The sequence below is a fragment of the Mustelus asterias genome, chromosome 20 (genome assembly GCF_964213995.1).
Source record: "Mustelus asterias chromosome 20, sMusAst1.hap1.1, whole genome shotgun sequence".
Taxonomy (NCBI): Eukaryota; Metazoa; Chordata; class Chondrichthyes; order Carcharhiniformes; family Triakidae; genus Mustelus; species Mustelus asterias.
The window spans coordinates 78,959,282-78,980,980 of record NC_135820.1 but is presented as its reverse complement, the minus strand read 5'-3'; the positions used below and the strand labels follow the sequence as shown (position 1 = coordinate 78,980,980).

General features: G+C 46.7%; 1 protein-coding gene across 2 annotated transcripts in view; it reads left to right on the top strand.

The window, feature by feature from the left end:
- The window catches only part of LOC144508672 (14-3-3 protein beta/alpha-1-like), a 48,998-nt gene that overhangs the window by 3,102 nt on the left and 24,197 nt on the right, over positions 1–21,699 (top strand). Inside the window, exon 1 of one of the 2 annotated variants that reach the window (XM_078236916.1) lies at positions 13,360–13,455. The exons of the other annotated variant lie outside the window; for it this stretch is intronic. The gene's annotated coding sequence lies outside the window, so the exon portion shown is untranslated. Of the gene's footprint in view, positions 1–13,359; positions 13,456–21,699 lie in introns of those variants that run through there. 2 annotated transcript variants of the gene reach the window in all.

Sequence of the window (21,699 nt, the reverse complement as noted above, 5' to 3'; positions counted from 1 at the left end):
AGTGGGGGGGAGGGAGAGAGTAACAGTGAGGGGGGGCAGAGAGTAACAGTGAGGGGGAGGGAGAGTAACAGTGAGGGGGGGAGAGTAACAGTGAGGGGGGAGAGAGAGTAACAGTGAGGGGGGGAGAGAGAGTAACAGTGAGGGGGGGAGAGAGAGTAACAGTGAGGGGGGAGAGAGAGTAACAGTGAGGGGGAGAGAGAGTAACAGTGAGGGGGGGAGGGAGAGTAACAGTGAGAGGGGGAGGGAGAGTAACAGCGAGGGGGGAGGGAGAGTAACAGCGAGGGGGGGAGAGAGAGTAACAACGAGGGGGGAGAGAGAGTAACAGCGAGGGGGGAGAGAGTAACAGCGAGGGGGGGAGAGAGTAACAGCGAGGGGGGAGAGAGAGTAACAGCGAGGGAGGGGGAGAGAGTAACAGCGAGGGAGGGGGAGAGAGTAACAGCGAGGGAGGGGAGAGAGTAACAGCGAGGGAGGGGGAGAGAGTAACAGCGAGGGAGGGGGAGAGAGTAACAGCGAGGGAGGGGGAGAGAGTAACAGCGAGGGAGGGGGAGAGAGTAACAGCGAGGGAGGGGGAGAGAGTAACAGCGAGGGAGGGGGAGAGAGTAACAGCGAGGGAGGGGGAGAGAGTAACAGCGAGGGAGGGGGAGAGAGTAACAGCGAGGGAGGGGGAGAGAGTAACAGCGAGGGGGGGGGAGAGAGTAACAGCGAGGGGGGGGAGAGAGTAACAGCGAGGGGGGGAGAGAGTAACAGCGAGGGGGGGAGAGAGTAACAGCGAGGGGGGGAGAGAGTAACAGTGAGGGGGGGAGAGAGTAACAGTGAGGGGGGGAGAGAGTAACAGTGAGGGGGGGAGAGAGTAACAGTGAGGGGGGGAGAGAGTAACAGTGAGGGGGGGGAGAGAGGGTAACAGTGAGGGGGGGAGAGAGGGTAACAGTGAGGGGGGAGGGAGAGTAACAGTGAGGGGGGAGGGAGAGTAACAGTGAGGGGGGGAGAGAGAGTAACAGTGAGGGTGAGAGAGAGAGTAACAGTGAGGGGGGGAAGAGAGTAACAGTGAGGGGGAGAGAGAGAGAGTAACAGTGAGGGGGGGAGGGAGAGTAACAGTGAGGGGGGGGAAGAGAGTAACAGTGAGGGGAGGGAAGAGAGTAACAGTGAGTGGCGGGGGAGAGAGTAACAGTGAGGGGGGGTGTGTAAAGGTGAGGCGGGGAGAGTAAAGGTGAGGGGGGAGAGTAAAGGTGAGGGGGGAAGGGGTGAGTAACGGGAAGGGCGGGAATAAAATTGGGGTGGAGGGAGTAACGGGGGGGGGAATATCAGGGAGTAGGGGGAGGGGAGAGTGACGGTGAGTGGGGGGAGGGGAGAGTGACGGTGAGTGGGGGGAGGCGGAGAGTGACGGTGAGTGGGGGAGGCGGAGAGTGACGGTGAGTGGGGGAGGCGGAGAGTGACGGTGAGTGGGGGAGGCGGAGAGTGACGGTGAGTGGGGGAGGCGGAGAGTGACGGTGAGTGGGGGGAGGCGGAGAGTGACGGTGAGTGGGGGGAGGCGGAGAGTGACGGTGAGTGGGGGGAGGCGGAGAGTGACGGTGAGTGGGGGGAGAGGGAGAGTGACGGTGAGCGGGGGAGGCGGAGAGTGACGGTGAGCGGGGGAGGCGGAGAGTGACGGTGAGCGGGGGAGGGGGAGTGACGGTGAGTGGTGGAGGGGGAGGCGGAGAGTGACGGTGAGTGGGGGAGGGAGAGAGTGACGGGGAGGGGGAGTGACGGTGAGTGGTGGAGGGGGAGAGGGAGAGTGACGGTGAGTGGGGGAGGGAGAGAGTGACGGTGATTGGGGGAGGGGGAGTGACGGTGAGTGGTGGAGGGGGAGTGACGGTGAGTGGTGGAGGGGGAGAGGGAGAGTGACGGTGAGTGGGGGAGGGGAGAGTGACGGTGAGTGGGGGGAGGGGGAGAGTGACGGTGAGCGGGGGAGGGGAGAGTGACGGTGAGCGGGGGAGGCGGAGAGTGATGGTGAGTGGGGGAGGGGAGAGTGACGGTGAGCGGGGGAGGCGGAGAGTGGGGGAGGGGGAGAGTGACGGCGAGCGGGGGAGGGAGAGAGTGACGGTGAGCGGGGGAGGGGAGAGTGCCGGCGAGTGGGGGAGGCGGAGACTGACGGCGAGTGGGGGAGGCGGAGAGTGACGGCGAGCGGGGGAGAGGGAGAGTGACGGTGATCGGGGGAGGGAGAGAGTGACGGTGAGCGGGGGAGGGGAGAGTGACGCTGAGCGGGGGAGGGTTGCACAGAGGGAGTGAGCGGGGGAGGGTCGCACAGCGGGAGTATCACGGAGGGAGTGAGCGGGGTGGGGTCGCACAGACGGAGTATCACAGGGAGGGAGTAAGCAGGGGAGCGAGGGACAGAGAGCGTGAAAGTGTAAGAGAGAGCTCTATCGTTTGCTGCTTATTTTTGAATGCTGGTTGTCCTGTGTTGTAGCTTCACCAGGTTGACATTTTTAGCTATGCTTGGTGTTGTCCTGGCATACCCTCCTGCACTCTCCATTGAACCAGGGTTCATCCCCTGGTTTGGTAGTCATGGAAAATGGGGGATATGCCAGGCCATGAGATTACAGATTGTGGTTGAGTACAATTCTGCACCTCATGGATGTCCAGTCTTGAGTTGCTAAATCTGTTCCAAGACTATCCCATTTTGAATGGTGGTAATGCCACACATCACGATAGAGGTTCTCTGTGAGGGGAGTCTGGTGGTCACTCCTACTGATGCTGTCATGGATATGCATCTGGGGCAGGCAGGTTCGTGAGGATGTTTTTCCCTCTTGTTGATTCCATCACAACCTGCCACAGACCCAGTCTAGTAGCTGGAGTCCTTCAAGACTCTACCACCTCAGTCTTTACTGGTGTTATTTTTTGTTTTTAAGCAAGGCCTTTAATCAGTCTAATTTTAGTATATTATTACTGAGCCACTCTTGGTGATGGTCTTCCACCCAGAGTACATTCTGCAACCTGGCCACCCTCAGTGCTTCCTCTAAGTGGTGTGGTAGGTGGCTTCCTTGCCCATGTTCGATCTGATGTCGGAAATCATTGTTGAGGACTCCCAGGATAACCTCCCCCACCCCCCCTCCTCCCAACTGTGTAGCACTGTACCATCACCTCTTCTAGGTCTGTCCTGTGGGATGGTGATGATGGTGTATCTCTACTTATGAGTATGAGTATGACTATGTCAGACTTTTGCTTGACTAGCCTCTGTGGCAGTTCTCCCAATTTTAGCACAGACCCCTAGGTGTTACATAGGAGATAGGAAGGTGAGGAGGAGGCCATTTGGCCCTTCAAGCCTGCTCTGCCATTCATCATGATCATGGCTGATCGTCCAACTCAATAGCCTAATCCTGCTTTCTCCCCATAACCTTTGATCCCATTTGCCCCGAGTGCTGTACCTAGCCACCTCTTGGAATCATACAGTAGAGATACATCACCATCCCACAGGAGAGACCTAGAAGAGGTGATGGCACAGTGCTATACAGTTTCAATGTTTTGGCACTGATGAAGACTTCACAGGGCTGAGTTTGCTATTTCCAGTGTCACAGTCGGTACTGGGTGGTCCATCTGGTTCCATTCCCTTTAGACTTTATAGGCTATATCAGAGGGCATTGAAAAGCCATTGTTGTGGGTTAGAGGGTTGTCGTCACATCTGTCTATGTAAATGTATTACCAATGTCGTTTAGTGGTTTGTGCGTGTGACATCATCGTCAGCGTGGCTTTTGGCGGGCTGGATGGGAGTCTACCAGTGTTCTATAAGCAAGACCTGTGTTCTAGTTGCTGCTGTTCTCGTAGTTCTTACTGTTGCTGTGTCACTGCCATTTGTAAATTTCGTTACTTTATTGTGTAAAGAAGATGGTTCTTTTTACAACGTGTTCGACATCTTTATTGTGGTTTCAAGTTCCTACTTTTTTTGGCGATGGGCAAGAAACAGTGAAGAAGAAAACAAAGTTTTTCGATGTTCAGTATGCACAGTCAGTAGCTAGTTTGCAGCGGGTCAGGATCAGCAGGATTATGCATTTTATTCGATAGGATATCAAGTTAGCATCACCATGGCAATGTCCAGAGCCATCAGCCTGTTGGATGAGGGAAGTGAGGACTGGGCTGAATGCGCAGAGGTTACAATACTTTTTAGCAAATGGAATAGCAGATCAGGCAAAGCAGCGCGCAATTCTCCTGTCTGGGCAAAGCCCTACAAATAGATGAGGAATCTGACCACACCTCAGAAGCCAGGGGACATTTGATTTGCAGATATAACTGCAAGATCACTACAGTCCGAACCCTTCGGTGATTGTCCAAAGATTAAGTTTCATGGTCGTTTTCGGAAGGCAGGCCAGTCGGTAGCTAACTTTGTGGTAGAATTACGCCAGCTCTGGGAGCATTGCAAGTTCGGAGTAGTATTGGGAGATATGTTCAGCAATCGATTAGTCTGCGGCATTGACCAAGACAGCATTCAGCATTGGATGAAACCACACTGATTTTTAAGAAGGCTCTAGAAATTTCGCAGGGTGTGAAAATGGTTGCCAGTAATGCTAAAGATATTCAGAAAGCTGATGTTGGTGCCTAGACATGGGAAACTGCACCAAGTAAATGAAGGGGTTGCAAGCAAAAATGTGAAGACAGTGGAGTGTTTTAGTTGTGGATGCTCTTTGTCACGAGGGTTCACTTAGCAAAAAAATGCAGGGGTGTGCAAAGCAAGGTAAAGGCTGAGCGAGGAGATTTAAATTCAAAGAAGCCTTAATCAGCTACACATCACCAGGACAACTCAGAGCATGCAGAGGAACAAACGTATGGCATGTTTAACATGATTGAGGCATTACTACAGTGCTGATTGGTAAGCAAAGCACGACGGAGGTGGACACAGGAGCCTCCGCATCCATAATTAGTGAAGGGACCCACAAGTCGACTTGGGACTCTAACCAAGCACCAGCCTGTGCTCCAGCAGAGATCAAACTTATAACATGCACTGGAGAGTCCATGTCATTACTTGGGGCATTAGAGGTGCATGCGTACAGTGGACAAGGCACAAGGGCACGCCTCCTTGTGGTGAAAGGGAAGGGGCCTAGTTTGCTAGAGCGTGACTGGCTGAGTAAAATCCCGTTGAAGTGGGATGTGATCAAGCATGCGAGAGTGACCGAGGATGTTGTTAATAATCGTGAAGTCTTCATGGATGAACTGGGCAGTACTACAGTGAAGTTATTTATAGATTCTCTGGTTACTCCTTGTTTTTTCAAGCCCAGATCAGTGCCCTATGCCACAAAAAGTAGTGGAGAAGGAGTTGGAATGGATGCAAAGGCTTGGGGCCATTGAGACTATTCAGTTTTCTCCAGCAGTGCTGATCGTTCCTGTCCTTTAAAAATACAATCCGCATATGTGAAAATTATAAGCGCAGCATGAACCAGGTTTCCAAGTTAAATGCTTATCCATTACCTAGGGTGGAAGGTCTGGTTTCAGATCTTACAGGAGACATGACGTTCTAAAAACTTGACATGAGCCTTACCTATCAACAACTCTTGCTAGAGGAGGACTCTAAGCAGTACATTACTATTAACACGCATAAAGGTCCGTTCAGTTACCATCGTTTGATTTTTGAGGGATCCTCCAGTCCAGAGTTTTTTCAAATAACAATGGACAACCTGTCACAATGATTGCTGATCTCATGCAGCAATCTACTTGGATGACATCTGGAATATGGGGCAGACTGAGGAGGAGCACCTCAGTAAACTGGATCAGGTGCTTAAAAAGATGTTCAGAGGCTGGACTAAAACTTAAAAGGAGCAAGTGCATTTTCCAGGCACAAAGTGTGGAGTTTTTAGGTCATAAAATCACAGCACGTGGCCTATCTCCTGTGGAAGGGAAAGTTGAAGCTATTAAGGAAATTCCAGATCCAAGGAATGTGTCAGAGCTCATGTCAACTTTGGGCCTGGTGAACTATTATGGAAAGTTTTTGCCAGACCTTTCAACAGTGTTGGCACCACTGTATATGCTACTTCACAAAGAAACCAAATGAAAGTGGGAGTTGACACAAAAGAAAGCTTTCAAGGACGTGAAAGCACTATTACAATCAGCTAATCCGCTGGTTCATTTTGATCAAGACAGAGAACTCATTCTGTCTGCCGATGCCTTGCCCTATGGTGGGGTGAACAGTACTCTCTCATTTAATGGAGAACAGGTCAGAAAAACCCATCGATGTTACATCTCACACTGACAAAGGCTGAAAGGGGATATTCACAAGTAAGCTATCTCGCTATCGTTTTTGCTGTGAAGCGTTTCCATCAGTACCCCTATGGTTGTTCAATCACCTTGTGTACCAACTGGAAGCTGCTGATGAGTCTTTTCAGTGTGTCAAACTGAGTGGGCATGTGCATGGCAGATGCAGTATAATGTGGATAAATGTGAGGCTATCCACTTCAGTAGCAAAAATAGGAAGACAGATTATTACTTGAATGGGTATGAATTGAGGGAGATGATACTCAGCGAGACCTTGCTGTCCTCGAGCTGAAAGTAAGCGTGCAGGTACAGCAGGCAGTAAAGAAGGCAAATGGTCTGTTGGCCTTCAAGGAGCGTGGATTTGAGTATAGAAATGGGGATGTTTATTGCAATTGTACAGGGCCTTGGTGAGGCCACACCTGGAGTATTGTGTCCAGTTTTAGTGTCCTTTCTTGCGAGAGGGAGTGCAGCAAAGGTTTATCAGGCTGATTCCTGGGATAGCGGAACTGACAGATATGGGGAGACTAAGTCGGTTAGGATTATATTCACTGGAGTTTAGAAGATTGAGAAGGGATCTCAGAGACTTATTAAATTCTAACAGGATTAGACAGAGTAGATTCAGAAAGAATGTTCCAAATGGTGGGGGAGTCCAGAACTAGGGGTCACAGTTTGTGGCTAAGGGGTAAACCTTTTAGAACTGAGGTGAGGAGAAATTTCACCCAGAGGATGGTGAATGTGTGGAATTCATGAACACAGAAAGTAGTTGATGCCAAAACATTGTGATTTCAAGAAGTAATTAGATATAGCTCTTGGAGCTAAAGGGATCAAGGGATATGGGAGAGGGGGGTGGAGGTGGGACCAGGGTATTGAACTTGATGATCAACCATGATAATGAGTGGCAGAGCAGATTCGAAGGGCTGACTGCCTACTCCTGCTTCTATTTTCTATCTATGTATTCCTCCATGGCCTCAGTGAGAATACAGCGTTTGGCCTTTACAATGTCAGATTACCAGTACAATATTGTGTACAGGGCAGGCAAGGACAATGTGAACGCAGATGCGTTGAGTCGTCTCCCTTTACCGGATATGACAACCAAGGTAGTGTTTCCTCCTGAGATGATTTTCTTACTCAAGAGATTTGCACATTCTCCGGTGAATGCCAAGCAGATTAAGCAGTAGACGGGCAAAGGATGCTATTCTATCTCGGAGACTTTGATACGGGGATGGCCGATTGTTGTAGGCGGAGGGACTGAGACCTTAAATGAAGCACAAAGATGAGTTAAGTGTGCAGGATGGTTGCATACAGTGGGGTTGAGAGCAGTCAGGACTTGGAAAACAAAGTGAAAGCCTGTCGCCACCAGCAGCACCTCATCCTTGGGAGTGGTCTGATCAGCCGAGGTCCACACTACATGTGGCCTTTGCGGGCCCTTTCATGAATCTCATATTTTCGGTTGTCATTGTGTGGTTTGAAGTGGTTAGAAGCACGTGTCATGAGTAACATTAAAGCTCCTCAGTAGAAAAGCTACGTTAGGTTTTTGCAACCCATGTGTTGCCAGATTCTCTCGTTTCCAATAATGGCACCACGCCTCTACTTTCTCAGGAAGCTAAGGAAATTCAGCATGTCCACTATGACTCTCAGTTTTACAGATAGAAAGTATCCTTTCTGGATGTATCACAGCTTGGTATGGCTCCTGCTCTGACCAAGACCGCAAGAAACTACAAAGGGCTGTGAATGAAGCCCAGTCCATCATGTAAACCAGCCTCCCATCCATCGACTCTGTCTAAACTTCCTGCTGCCTAGAGAAAGCAGCCAGCATAATTAAGGGCCCCACGCATTTCGGACATATTCTCTTGCACTACCTTCTGTTGGGAAAAAGATACAAAAGTCTGAGGTCACGTACCAACCGACTCAAGAATAGTTTCTTACCTGCTGCCACCAGACTTTTGAATGGACCTATCTTATATTAAGTTGATCTTTTTCTACACCCTAGCTATGACTGTAAAACTGTATTCTGTATCCACTCCTTTCCTTCTCCGTTATGTACTCTATGAACAGTGTGTTTTGTCTGTATATCGCGCAAGAAACAATACTTTTCACTGTACACCAATACATGTGGCAATATTAAATCAAATCAAACGTTTACAAGTGAATTGTTTCAAGAATTTATGTATAAGAATGTTATACGCCATGTGCGTACAGTGCTGTTTCTTCCGGTTTCAAATAGTTTAGCTGCTGTTCGGACCTTGAAAGAAGGATTAAAGAAAATGGCAGGTAATAGTTTGGGGACCAGGCTGTCAAGGTTCTTGTTCCAGTATCGTATCACGCCACGGTCAACAACAAGGCTCTCTCCAGCTGAATTATTGCAGGGTAGTGGACTGAAGTCTCATCTAGATTTGCTTCATCCAAATCTCAGAGCAAGAGTGGGCAGAAGAGAAGCAGAAGGATGGACTTGATTACCATGCAAAGGAGAGATAGTGGAACTTAGACTTTATAGGCCATTTCAGAGGGCATTTAAAAGTCAATGGCGTGTGTTGGAGTGTTGTAGCAGCATCTGTCTACGTAAATGTATTACCAATGTCGTTTAGTGCGTTTCCGCATGCTTGCGTGATGTCATCGGCAGCGCGGGATTTGATGGGCTCCCTGGAAATCTCCAACAATGTTCATAAAATCCCTACAGTGCAGAGGGAGGCCATTTGGCCCACTGAGTTTGCACCGACTCCCTGACAGCATTTTACCTATCCTTGTAACCCCACACATTTACCCTGCTAATCCCCCTAACCTACACATGTTTGGATACCAAGGGGCAATTCAGCATGGCCAATCCATCAGTGTGGATCTGGTCACTTGGCAGATTTCCTTCCTTAAAGATCATTAGTGATCCAGATGGATCATTTTTAATTCCAGATTTTTATTTAAATTGAATTCAAATTGCACCGTCTACGGTAATGAGATTCAAACCAGGTCCCTGGAGCATTACCCTGGGTCTCTGAGCTGTTGGTCCGGTGACGATACCACTGCACCATCATCTCCTCTCCATCAACAGTGGCAGATCAGAGTAACAAGATTAATCCCAGTCACACGGGACGACCAGAGTAATATGTAGGTCAGAGTAACAGAGGAAGGTCAAAGTGACTGTGGTACAACAGAGATCCAAGTTGCAGAAGAAGATCAGAGTAGCAGAGAAATCCGAGTGATAGGGAGATGGAAGTAATGGGGCGGGGGGAACAGCAGAGCGGGAGCTCAGAGTAGCAAAACGGAAATTGGTGTAATAGAGGGAGATCTGAGTAACAGAGTTTGGAGAAGGCGCAAGATCAGAGTAACAGAGGACACAGTAACAGACATCCCAGTTACTGAGGGAGAGTAACAGAGATTGGAATAAGAAATCACTCCAGCATAGTGAGAGAGAGTTCAGAGTAACAGAAAGAAATCACTAACAAAGATCGGTGAGTAATAAATGAGAGATTGCAGTAAATGAGAGTAACAGTCTGTTGCTACAGAGGGCTAAGTGGGTGAGGTCAGTGTAACAGGGCAGTAACTGGGTTAGCTGGAGGAGACGGGTAATGCGCAAGTAACTGACAGAATCTGCAGTCATCAGCAAATCTTGGAAAAAATTAAATGAGAAGAAATTTGAAATTCCAATGAGCGCAATGTCTCAAAGCAGCGATGGACTGGAGTGTATGAAAATATTTGATAATCAGGCAGTAATGCAGAGACTAGAGTAACAACAGTGCAGGACGACTATAATAACAGTGTCACTCTACAAGGAGGGTTTGGAATAACGCAGGGTAAGTGAAGCACTGCGTTCACATAGGAATAATCATGTGGGAACAGCAGGATTGCAATAAAATTCTGGAGAGAATAATAAACACTAGAAAGAGTGGTACAATGGGACAGGAATGCACTAAACATGCAAAATAAATCTAGGGAGACTACAAGTAAGGGCAGCAATGAGGAGAGTGTGCAGGAGTGGCACAGCAGCAAAGTTGAGACCAGAGTGATGCCATTCTGTTTTCTTCATTCACTGGATGTGGGCATTGATCTATTGGTGTATTGGCCTTGGAGGGAGTACAGAGAAGGTTCACCAGGTTGATACCGGAGATGAGGGGGTTAGCTTATGAGGAGAGATTGAGTAGATTAGGCCTGTACTCGTTGGAGTTTAGAAGGCTGAGGGGAGATCTTATAGAGACATATAAGATAATGAAGGGGCTAGACAGGGTAGAGGCAGAGAGATTCTTTCCACTTAGAAAGGAAACAAGAACTAGAGGACACAGCCTCAAAATAAGGAGGAGTCAGTTTAGAACAGAGTTGAGGAGGAGCTTCTCTGAGGGTAGTGAATCTCTGGAATTCTCTGCCCATTGAAGCAGTGGAGGCTACCTTGTTAAATATGTTTAAGTCACAGGTGGATAGATTTCTGATCAATAAGGGAATTAAGGGTTATGGGGAGCGGGCGGGTAAGTGGAACTAAACCACTATCAGATCAGATCAGCCATGATCTTATTGAATGGTGGGGCAGGCTCGAGGGGCTAGATGGCCTACTCCTGCTCCTATTTCTTATGTTCTTATGATCTCGAGACCAGCATTTAATACCAATGCCTGGTTGTGCTGGTGATGAGCCGCCGCCTTGAACCGTTGCAGGCTGTGTGATGTCGACAGGATGTTTGAGCATTTTGACCCAATGATGATGAAGGAAAAGTGATATCTTTTCAGGTCAGGGTGGTGTGTGGATTGGAGGGGAACTTGCAAGTGGTGGTGTTCCCATGTACCTATTGGCCCTTGGCCTTTTGGGTGATAGAGGTTGCAAGTTTGAAAGGTGCTGTCAAAGAAACCTGAGTTGTTGCAATTCATCATGAATATGGTATACATTGCTGCCACTGTGCGCTGGTGGTGGAAGAAGGCGTGGATGTTTAAAGGGGCACTGTTCAAGCCGGCTACTTTGTCCTGGATGGTGTTAAGCTTTGTGTGTTCTTTTGCATTTGTATAGACCCTTTCACAACCTAGGATGTTTCAAAGTGCTTTTCAGCGTAGGAAATTAACAATCATAGAATCCTACAGTGCAGAAAGAGGCCATTCGGCCCATCGAGTCTGCACCAACCACAATCCCACCCAGGCCCTATCCACATGTCCCGACATATTTACCCACTAACCCCTCTAACCTATACATCCCAGGACACTCGGGGGCAATTTAGAAAGGCCAATCAACCTAGCCCGCACATCTTTGGACTGTGGGAGGAAACCGGAGCACCCGGAGGAAACCACGCAGACACAGGGAGAATGTGCAAACTCCACACAGACAGCGACCCGAGCCGGGAATCGAACCCGGGTCCCTGGAGCTGTGAAGCAACAGTGTTAACCACTGTGCTACCGTGCCGCCCTAGAGATGGTTGATAAGCAATGCTTATTCTAAGTTGTTTCATTCACATCAGTTGGGACTTTTTGTTTTGCACTACGTTCGCACTGTTGTTTTAATTGATGAATTTAAATTTGGTTTTTATTCTTTCGTGGGATGTGGGTGTCGCTGGCTTGGCCCAACATTATTGCTCATCCCAAGTTGCCTTTGAACTGAATGGCGCTATGCCATTTCAGAGAGTCAGTTAAGAGTCAACCACTTGTATAGAAACAGGCCATTCTGTCAATTGCTCTGTGCTACAGTTTGTGCTACACTCCAGCCTCCTATTATAATGAGCTCTTCCCACTGGCCTGGAATCTCTCTTCCCTTCCTCATGAATGCACGGATCCCCCTTTTGTATACATCAATGTTTTCTGCCTCAACCACTCCATGTGACTGCGAGTTCCTCATTTTACCACTTAGAGATTCATCCTAAATTCCCTAGCTCATCTTTTAATGACTATTTTCTATTCTCCATTGTCTGAGCTCACCCACAAGTGAAAGCAGTTTCTTCAAAGAACCAAAACAGAAAATGCTAGCGAATCTTAGCAGCCCAGACAGCATTTCTGGAGAGAGAAGAGTTAACCTTTCAAGTCTGGATGACTTTTAAGAGCTGTGACGAATCGTTGGCTCTGTTCTCTCTCCACAGATACTGTCAGACCTGCTGAGGTTATCCAGCATCTTCTGTTTTTGTTTCAGACTCCAGCATCGGCAGTAGTTTGCTTTTATCAAAGAGCCCCTGGTTGATCAAATACTTGTGTTAGATGAATTCTCAATTTTGGTAAGGTTCTTGTAAATCTTTGCACGTTCTCCGGTGCTTCAGGACCAAGCGACTAGTCCAGCAGTATAAAACTACCTCTAAAACAAAAAAGAAAATACCACTGGCCCTGGAAATCTGAAATATAAACAGAAAATGCTGGAAAATCTCAGCCGATCTGGCAGCATCTGTGGAGGGAGAAAGACTTAATGCTTCGAGTCCAATTAAAACTGCCTCTGATTCACATCACCACCCACACAAATGACAGAACAGATTAGTTTGAACTTTTTAAACAACAACCAACTTGCATTTATATGGCATCTGTAACGTAAAAAAAATCCCAAGGAGCTTCACAGGAGCATTGTGCGGCAAAATGTGACTCTGACCACGTAAAGAGATATTAAGACAGATAACCTGAAACTTGGTCAAAGTAGTAGGTGTTCGGGAGCATCTTAAAGGAGGAAAGTGAGTCGTATGGGAGGGAATTTCAGAGCTTAGGATCCAGACGGTGGAAGGCACTGCCACTGCTGAGGGAGTGACTAACATCTGGGATGCTCGACAGACCAGACCGAGGAGCACTGATATCTGAGGATTGTGGGGCAGGAGGAGTTTACAGGGAGGGGCAAAGCCATGGAGAGATTTGGAAACAACGAGATTTCTAAAATTGAGACGTTGCATAACCAGGAACAGTTTGTGTGTTTAGTTGATAAGTTGACGTAGGCGGGCAGAAGTCCAACTAAGTGGGAACCCCTAATTGCACAGTGCAGCAGTGACCAAGCAGAAGCTTTTCTCTTGAGTCTATAAAATTTCAACTGCCCAAAGTAGAAACACTTTGGGTGCTTTTGGTTCTGGGCTGCTCATTTTGCAATTCTAAACCGAACATATGTAGCAGCTTGTTGAGTCCCAGTGGGAGGAGAACTGGTTAAACCAGTTTAATGAAACAAGTTGCATCATAAGCCACGTCCTTTTGGGTTTCTGCTGTGGGAGTAGTATCTCCAGTTTCAATTCGCCCAATGAACAGGTTGCTGGTCGAGTGAGAGCTGAAGTTTTACCTGCATAGACATCATTGTAAGTTAATAAGTAGGTGAGAGATTCGTTGGTGAGTTGAAATGGCTTGGTAATGTGGTGTTAGTGATCTTCAAGTGATATTTGGCGGTACAGTGTTGGATCTTTAACTTTTGGAAGCTCTTAAACATCAGCAAGTTTGTTTTTTTCCTCCTGTCTAAGTTTCTAGGATATGGAGAGAATATAATTGTAAGAAGCAGTTACTGAGTGGTGTTACAATCTGGTAAATTGGCAGAATTTGAATTGATCAATGTTATTAACTATTTTGAGTTTTGTAATAAGACCTTAGTTTGTACGTTTCTCACAGTCATGTGTCTTTCTTTTATTGAGAAACTTCCTCCTCAGTACCTCAGGTGCTATCTTTTCATAAACTTGATCTCATCCAAAATTCTGCTATTCATATTCTAATTTCCAGTTCCTTTCACCCATTGCCCGTATCTTTTCTGAAGAACATTTGCTGCATCTCAATTTTAAAATTCCCGTTCATGTTTTCACATCCGTCCATGGCCTCAGCCCCACCCTGCACCTCTGTAACCACCTCCAGCTTTGCGATCCTCAGAGATCTGTGTTTCTCCAGATCTGGCTTCTCGTGCACCCCTGTTTTTTCCTCTTCATTTCTTCATTCGTGGAAGTGACTTCAGCTACCTTGGTGCTGAACTCTGGAATTTCCTCCCAAAACTCTCCTCTCTCTGGCAGCAATCTGTCCCATGAGATGGTTTGTGCCTTGTGCTCAACTCTTGTGTTCAGCACAACTGGAGTGTCCTCTCCAAGACACACACAGACCCTAAGGCTTCCCAAACCTCCCTCTTGACTCGTCCAGTTGAGTCTAAAGAGATGCAGAAAAGCACACTCTGGCACCAGCTTGGTTGCAGGAGTTGATGTATTTAACATCAGTCTGACTTTGGCCTCCATTCCAGATTTGTTGTCAGGGTTTAGCCTTCAGCTGTCTTACGGCCTCCACAAGGCAGAGTTTGCCCATGGCTGGGAGTTTGGCTTGTTGAGTGCCAGCATATGTCCACATGCTGGTAGGTCTGCACACTGCGTGTCTAGGGACAAAACCTCCAAGTTCCTCTGAAGCTTTAGCCTGTAGCTTTCAGCCATCCTCTTGTAAAACACTTAATAAAACCCGCTTCTTCGACCAGGCATTTTAGTTTCCTGTCCTAATAATTCTTCTTATGGCTCTGTGTTAAATTGTGAGTCATGACACGCCCATGAGAAACACCTCAGGATATTTTCAGTTTTTAAAGGCACAATGTGAATGCAAGTTGCTGTGTCTCCTGAGGTTTTTCTTCACCACTTCCCCTTCACTAAGAGTGAAAATGTGTTGTGTTTGGGGAAGAGGTGTTAATGCTCTGTCTCTTTGCTGCAGAGTGCTGGAAGTGGTGACTAAAAGATTGACGTGGGACAAACCATTTCTGTTCCCTGGCCAATGGCAGCACTATAGGGGAAAAGGGGGAGCTATTCCTTTGGGATGGGCTTCACTTGACCCACTATCCTGACGAGTTGAATATGTCGGGCGGAATCTTGTTGCAGCGGCAAGTGTCCCGACAGCGTCACCAGAAGTCTGCGGTAGGATGGCTGGCCACGTGGAATCATGCGGCAACCAGCCAATTAACTACGCACAATGGAGGGACCTGGCCAATTGCGCAATGGGGTCAGACAGGAAGTCAAGGGCCTCGCCATTATCCATCTCTTGTCAAAGTTCCATGTGCCATTTTAATTGGCACCCGTGTCATGCCCTATTGTCACCATTGAGCTAAACCCCATGGCACCCTCAATCTGCCAACCATCATCTTTAACTCTCCATCATCTTTGGCTTGTTCTCGGTTACCCCCGACTCTCTCAGCCTCACCGTTCACCTGTCCCCGATCACCTTTGATTTCTCCTCCAGCATGTTTGACCTCATCTCTATGGTCCAGCTCTCTCCCTCTGTCCCCCATGACCTGACCTCCCTCCCTTGGCTAATAATCCCTCAGTCTCCCTGGACAGCCACCACCTGAGCTCCATGCAAACTCAGCCTGCTGTGCCCTGGTCCAGTAAAGTTCTGATGTGGAGATGCCGGCGTTGGACTGGAGTAAACACAGTAAGAAGTTTAACAACACCAGGTTAAAGTCCAACAGGTTTATTTGGTAGCAAAAGCCACACAAGCTTTCGGAGCCCTGAGCCCCCCACCTGAAGAAGGGGCTCGGGGCTCCGAAAACTTGTGTGGCTTTTGCTACCAAATAAACCTGTTGGACTTTAACCCAGTAAAGTTCTCCAGGCAGCTCCTACTGCAAATCCACCAGAAAAACTACCTTGCCTGCCGCAAGCCACCCTTTAACAAGTCATGCATCTAAAGGTACATGTTTCTCATATGCTGCCAACCTAATTGCAAAAGTACAGTTTAATCTTGCGACTGTCTCTTAATGAGTACATGTGGCACGCAACTCATTTAAAATGGGCTTCTACTTCCTGCCATCAGGATCTGCCTTTTATCCACCACCAACTTATCAGGAAACTTTCACCTCCTGCACCATTAAGTACCCGATCTGTCTTGTTTCACTAGATTATGCCCCAGATCTACCAATAGGACTTTAAACCAAATAGTTGGGGGGAGAGTTCATATCAGGGGAAACTTAAAAAGCTAACTAGAAAGGACAAAACAGTAGCACAGGATAGTAATATAGATAACAACCAGTGACAGGAAGTGGCAGAGCATGCAAACATAAAAGTGCACAAACAAATAGGATGAGAAAGGAAAGGTGGTAAAAAGAAACCCAGAATTTGTAACCAGACAGGAATTGATGACACACAAGAAATAAATGCTCAGTTGATAAAAGAATTAGATCAGTAGTAATGAGAAATGAGCTTGGCTCATAAGGTCAAGGTGTAGAATCAATTTGGTCGAGATAGGGAATAGCAAGGGAACTTGGACATAGCAGTAGACTGAGAGTAGTTTTTTGATGCCCTAGCAGCTACACTGTAGGACAGAGAATAATCATGAATTATGGAGACTTGTAAGGAAGGCATCAAAATAATCATGGGTAGATTCAATCTTATTTAGATTGGACAAGTCAAATTGGCAAAGGTATCTTAGAATCTTAGAAACCCTACAGCACAGAAAGAGGCCATTCGGCCCATCGAGTCTGCACCGACCACAATCCCACCCAGGCCCTACCCCCATATCCCTACATATTTACCCACTAATCCCTCTAACCTACGCATCCCAGGACACTAAGGGCAATTTTTTAGCATGACCAATCAACCTAACCCGCACGTCTTTGGACTGTGGGAGGAAACCGGAGCACCCGGAGGAAACCCACGCAGACACGAGGAGAATGTGCAAACTCCACACAGAAAGTGACCCAAGCCGGGAATCGAACCCAGGTCCCTGGAGCTGTGAAGCAGCAGTGTTAACCACTGTGCTACCGTGCCGCCCAATTAGGTATCATAGGGCACAAGTTCATCAAGTGTGTTTGAGGAAGTTTTTTTTTAGAAGGAAATGCTGTGGAACCAACCTGAGAACAGGCTATTTTATAGACAGTTATAATATGTGATGGGAGAGGATTAATTAGTGATCTCATAGTAAAGGATCCTCCTAAGGAAGAGTGACCATAAGATAGAATTTCACAGTCAGTTCAAGGGTGAGAACTTTGGTTCTGAAACTAGTGCCTTAAACTTAAAGGCAATTACAAAAGTATGAAGGCAGAGTTGGCTAAAGTGAACTGGGAAGATGAATTCAAAGGCAAGACTCTAGATAAGCAATGGTTGACATTTAAGGAGATATTTAATCATTCTCAACAAAGTTATATTCCATCAAGAAAGATGTACCATCTGTGCTGAACCAAGGAAATTAAAGATGGTATCAAATTATAAGAAAATGACATCAAATAATGTTGCAAAGAGCAGTGGTAGACCAGAGGATTGGGAAAATTTTAAAAACCAATGGAGTGCCGCAGGGATCAGAACTGGGGGAAAAATAGCAGATGGATACAATGTGGGAAAATGCGGAAGAATAGAAAAGCAAAGCATTAATTAAACGGAGAGACAACCGAATTGTGCGTTAGTGATGTACGTACAAGGTGTTCTCATATGAGACACACGTTTGCATGTGGTACAGCAATTAATTAGGAAGACAAATGGGAGATTGACCATTATTGCAATGAGGATGGAGTATAATAGTAAAGTCTTGCTACAGCTGTACAGGGCATTGATCCAACCAAACATAATTTTTGTACATATCTTATTTAAGAAGAGATATACTTGCATTGGAGAGAGCTCAGAGAAGATTCGCAGGATTGATTTCTGGAATGAATGGTTGGCATATAAGGAAAGCTTGAGCAGGTTGGACCTGTAGTCTTTAGAGTTTAGAAGACTAGGAAGTGAACTGACCATGATTCTGAGGGGGCTTGACAGGATAGATGCTCTTTCTCTTGCATATCTGTTTTTCACCCTTTGGAGAGTAGTGGGGGAAATGTTGGAAGGATTTCTGAGCTGATTATCAGTCTGTTGAACCACATTGAATGCTCCTTCCGTGGCCAACAAGTCCTAGCGTTGGACTTGAACCCAAGAGTTTCTGGTCCAGTGATGGGAGTGGTACCACTGTGCCACAAGGCCTGTACCCAGGGTGGATCCTGAGAGGGTCTTTCTCGAGGAACCAAACTGTTTCAGAATATAGGGTCACCCATTGAGAGATTTCCTTTATCAGAATCATTACACTTGAGAATTCTTTACCACAGAGAACTGTGGGGTTTGGGTCATTGAATAAGTTCATGGCTGTGGTACAGATTTTAAAGCAATTGGGGTGTGATGGTTGTGGGGGGGGAACAGGCAGGAAAGGGGAATTGGGGCCAAGATTTGATCAGCCATGATCTTATTAAATGATGGAACAGGCATAGGGGGCCGAATGGCCCACTGTTCCTAATTCTTCCGATCTTGAGAGCCAGGCTATGTTCCTGCCAAACTAGTCAAAATACTGTGTGCAGCTATATGACTCCAATGGGAGTGTACAGTATTATCGCACAGCTCTTATTCTATTCTAGGGAGTGGTGTTTGAACAATTCAGAGTGATTGCCGGTTTTGTTTACTTTACAAACTTGTTCTTTGTGAATTTGTGCTCATTAAAGGCATCAGTGGAGAATTGGATCAATCTTTGCAATGAAAAAGAATGGGAATTAGATAGCTCTTTCAAAGCGCTAACACACACATGATGGGCTGAATGGCCTTTTCTGCTTTATGATTCTATGAAGAGAAACTTGTGCCAGTGCTTTGAATGAGGAAATCAAAAGTATATTTCCATATTTGCTGACGACACAAAACTAGGTGGAATTGAGTGGTGAGGAGGAAGTAAAGAAACTTCAGGGCAGTGTAGACAAGTTGAATAACTGGCAGATGCAGAATACAGTGGATGAGTGTGAAGTTATCCACTTCAATAGGAAAAACAGAATGGCAGAGTATTATTTAAATGGTAATAGATTGGGAAATGTTGATGTAGAAAGGGACCTGGGACCTTGCAAGTACAGAAAGTGGTTAGGAAGGCAAATGGTATGTTAGCCTACATTGCAAGAAGAGGAGTTGAGTACAGAGGCATTAGATGTCTTCTTGTAGCTTGGTGGACCACACCTGGAATATTGTGTGTGTTTTGGTCTCCTTACCTAAGAAAAGATGTTCTTATCATAAAGGGAATGTAGTGAAGGTTCACCAGACTGATTCCTGGGATGGCAGGATTGTTGTATAAGGGAAGATTGGGTTGACTTGGCCTGTATTTACTGGACAGTTTAGAGAGGAACACTCATTTGAAATGTGTAAAATTCTGCCAGTGTTGGACAGACTGGAAGCAGAAATGATCTGTCCTCTAGCTGGTGGGTTTAGATACCAGGGGTCACAGTCTCAGGATACGGGGTTGACCATTTAGGACTGAGATGAGGAGAAAAATCTTCACTGAGGGTGGCGAACTGTGGAATTCTCTACCACAGAAGGCTATGGAGGTCAAGTCACTGAATATATTTAAGAAATAAATAGATTTCTGGATTTTGAAGGTGTCAAGGGATGTGGGGCATCCATGGGAGTATGATGTTGTGATGGAGGATCAGCCACGATCATACTGACTGGTGGAGCAGGCTGGAAGGACCGAATGGCCCACTCTTCTATTTCTATGTTTTCTAACTGTCTGATCAGGATTCAAATCCAAGTTCTAGAGGTGAAAGCAATCTCCTACTAACTGCACCATCTTGTAGCTTCCTCACCTCTTCTCCCCTTAATCTGAATTTGAACTTGGATTTTCTCTGCTGCACACTCCACTTTCTTTCAGCGCCTCCTAAACATCTGCCACATTCCGGATGGTGAATCACAGCGATGACTCTCTCTCGGTGCAACAGCACCTTCGGAATAAGCTGTCCCGCCCAAACAGAAATGGTCTGTTAATGACTCGCAATCGGTCAACCTAGCCATTAAATTATGAAAGAATGTAATTTAAAAACTACTCAGCTGAGGCAAAACAAAACAAATTTGCAAATCAACAGGAAATGAGGACTGAGAAAAGAGAGACTTGTATTTTTACAGAGCCTTTCATAACCGCAGGACGTCCTAAAGCATATTGCAACCAGTGAAGTATTTTGGAAATGTAGTCATTGCAGCTAGTGTGGAAATGTGACCCCAAATTGGAGGTAGCAAGCTCACACAAGCAGCGACAGGATAGAGGCCAACAGATCATCTGTATTCTTTGGTGAAGCTGTTTGAGGGATAAATTATCTGCCCGAGCATTGGGGAGAATTCCCCTGCTCCTCCAAGTAATGTAACAGATCGTTCACATCCTCCTGAGAGAGTGAGGTAGGAGGGTGCATTGGGTTATTTGCCAGAATTTTACCGGCTCGCCCGCCCGAGGCCAACAGAGAATGCATTCTGCGAACCTCGCCCACCCCGGAATCAGGGCGGGTGAGGCAGTAAAATTCCACAATTGTTTCACCTGAATGACAGTACCTCTGACAGTGCAGCATTCCCTCAGTACTGCACTGGAGTGTCAGGCTAGACTTTGTGCTCAAGCATGGCAGGTTTACGTGGCAGTTTCCAATATAAATGTGATCAGCAGAATCTAGAAAGGCAATATAAAAGTGAGGACAGAATGTCCAGTTTCAAACTGGGAACTTAATTATTTATGCTTGTCCTGGTCCAGTTGTCCAGTAACTTCTTATAAACTGAAGTCCAGACTTAACCTTCACTTCCCTGTACAATGCCACAAACTGGCCAGAAGCATAAAAAATTCATGTACCTCTTAAACGGAAATGTGTGACTGCACCACAGGTACAAATAGAAAATAATTTTGGTCACAAACTGGTAAAGTAATGTAAATATGAACTTAATGTGATGGTTGGGAAGAGGTTTGCTGGGTTATGAGGAAGTAGGTTTTCACACAATACCTGGAATATTCTCCCAAAAAATTGTGGCTGCACTTCCAAGAACGAGAATGAAAGAGGGTAAGGAATACCCGGGAATATGGAACAGGAGCAGGTAAATTGAGCTAATATTCACATCAACTATTATCTGACTGAACACCTATTCCACTGATAACCTTTAACAAAATATTCTATCAATCACAGCCGTGAAAGTTGCAACTGGGCTGCCCCGCCCCTTGTGGGCCCTGCCCCGCCCCTTGTGGGCCCTGCCCTGCCCCGCCCCTTGTGGGCCCTGCCCTGCCCCGCCCCTTGTGGGCCCTGCCCCGCCCCTTTAATGAGCCCACCTCCAGTCTTAAGTAAAGCACTGTAAATGCCACAAATTTTACATTGTTTTATGGAGCAACTTCCCGTTCATGTTTTATGAAACAATTTCTCCAGTTAAATTTATCTTGAGATTTATTAAAAATGCAGTTTCTATTGCCTTTGTTCCTTTATACTTGTAGCAATATCTAATTGACCCCCAATGTAAAGTACATTTGTCATTTGCAATTTTGTCACTTGTGAGGTTGGGGCAGCACGGTGGCACACTGGTTAGCACTGCTGCCTCACAACACCAGGGACCAGTGTTTATAGATCATAGAATCCTACAGTGCAGAAAGAGGCCATTCGACCCATCGAGTCTGCACCGACCACAATCCCACCCAGGCCCTACCCCCATATCCCTACATATTTTACCCACTAATCCCTCTAACCTACGCATCTCAGGAAACTAAGGGGCAATTTTATCATGGCCAATCAACCTAACCCGCACATCTTTGGACTGTGGGAGGAAACCGGAGCACCCGGAGGAAACCCACGCAGACACGAGGAGAATGTGCAAACTCCACACAGACAGTGACCCGAGCCGG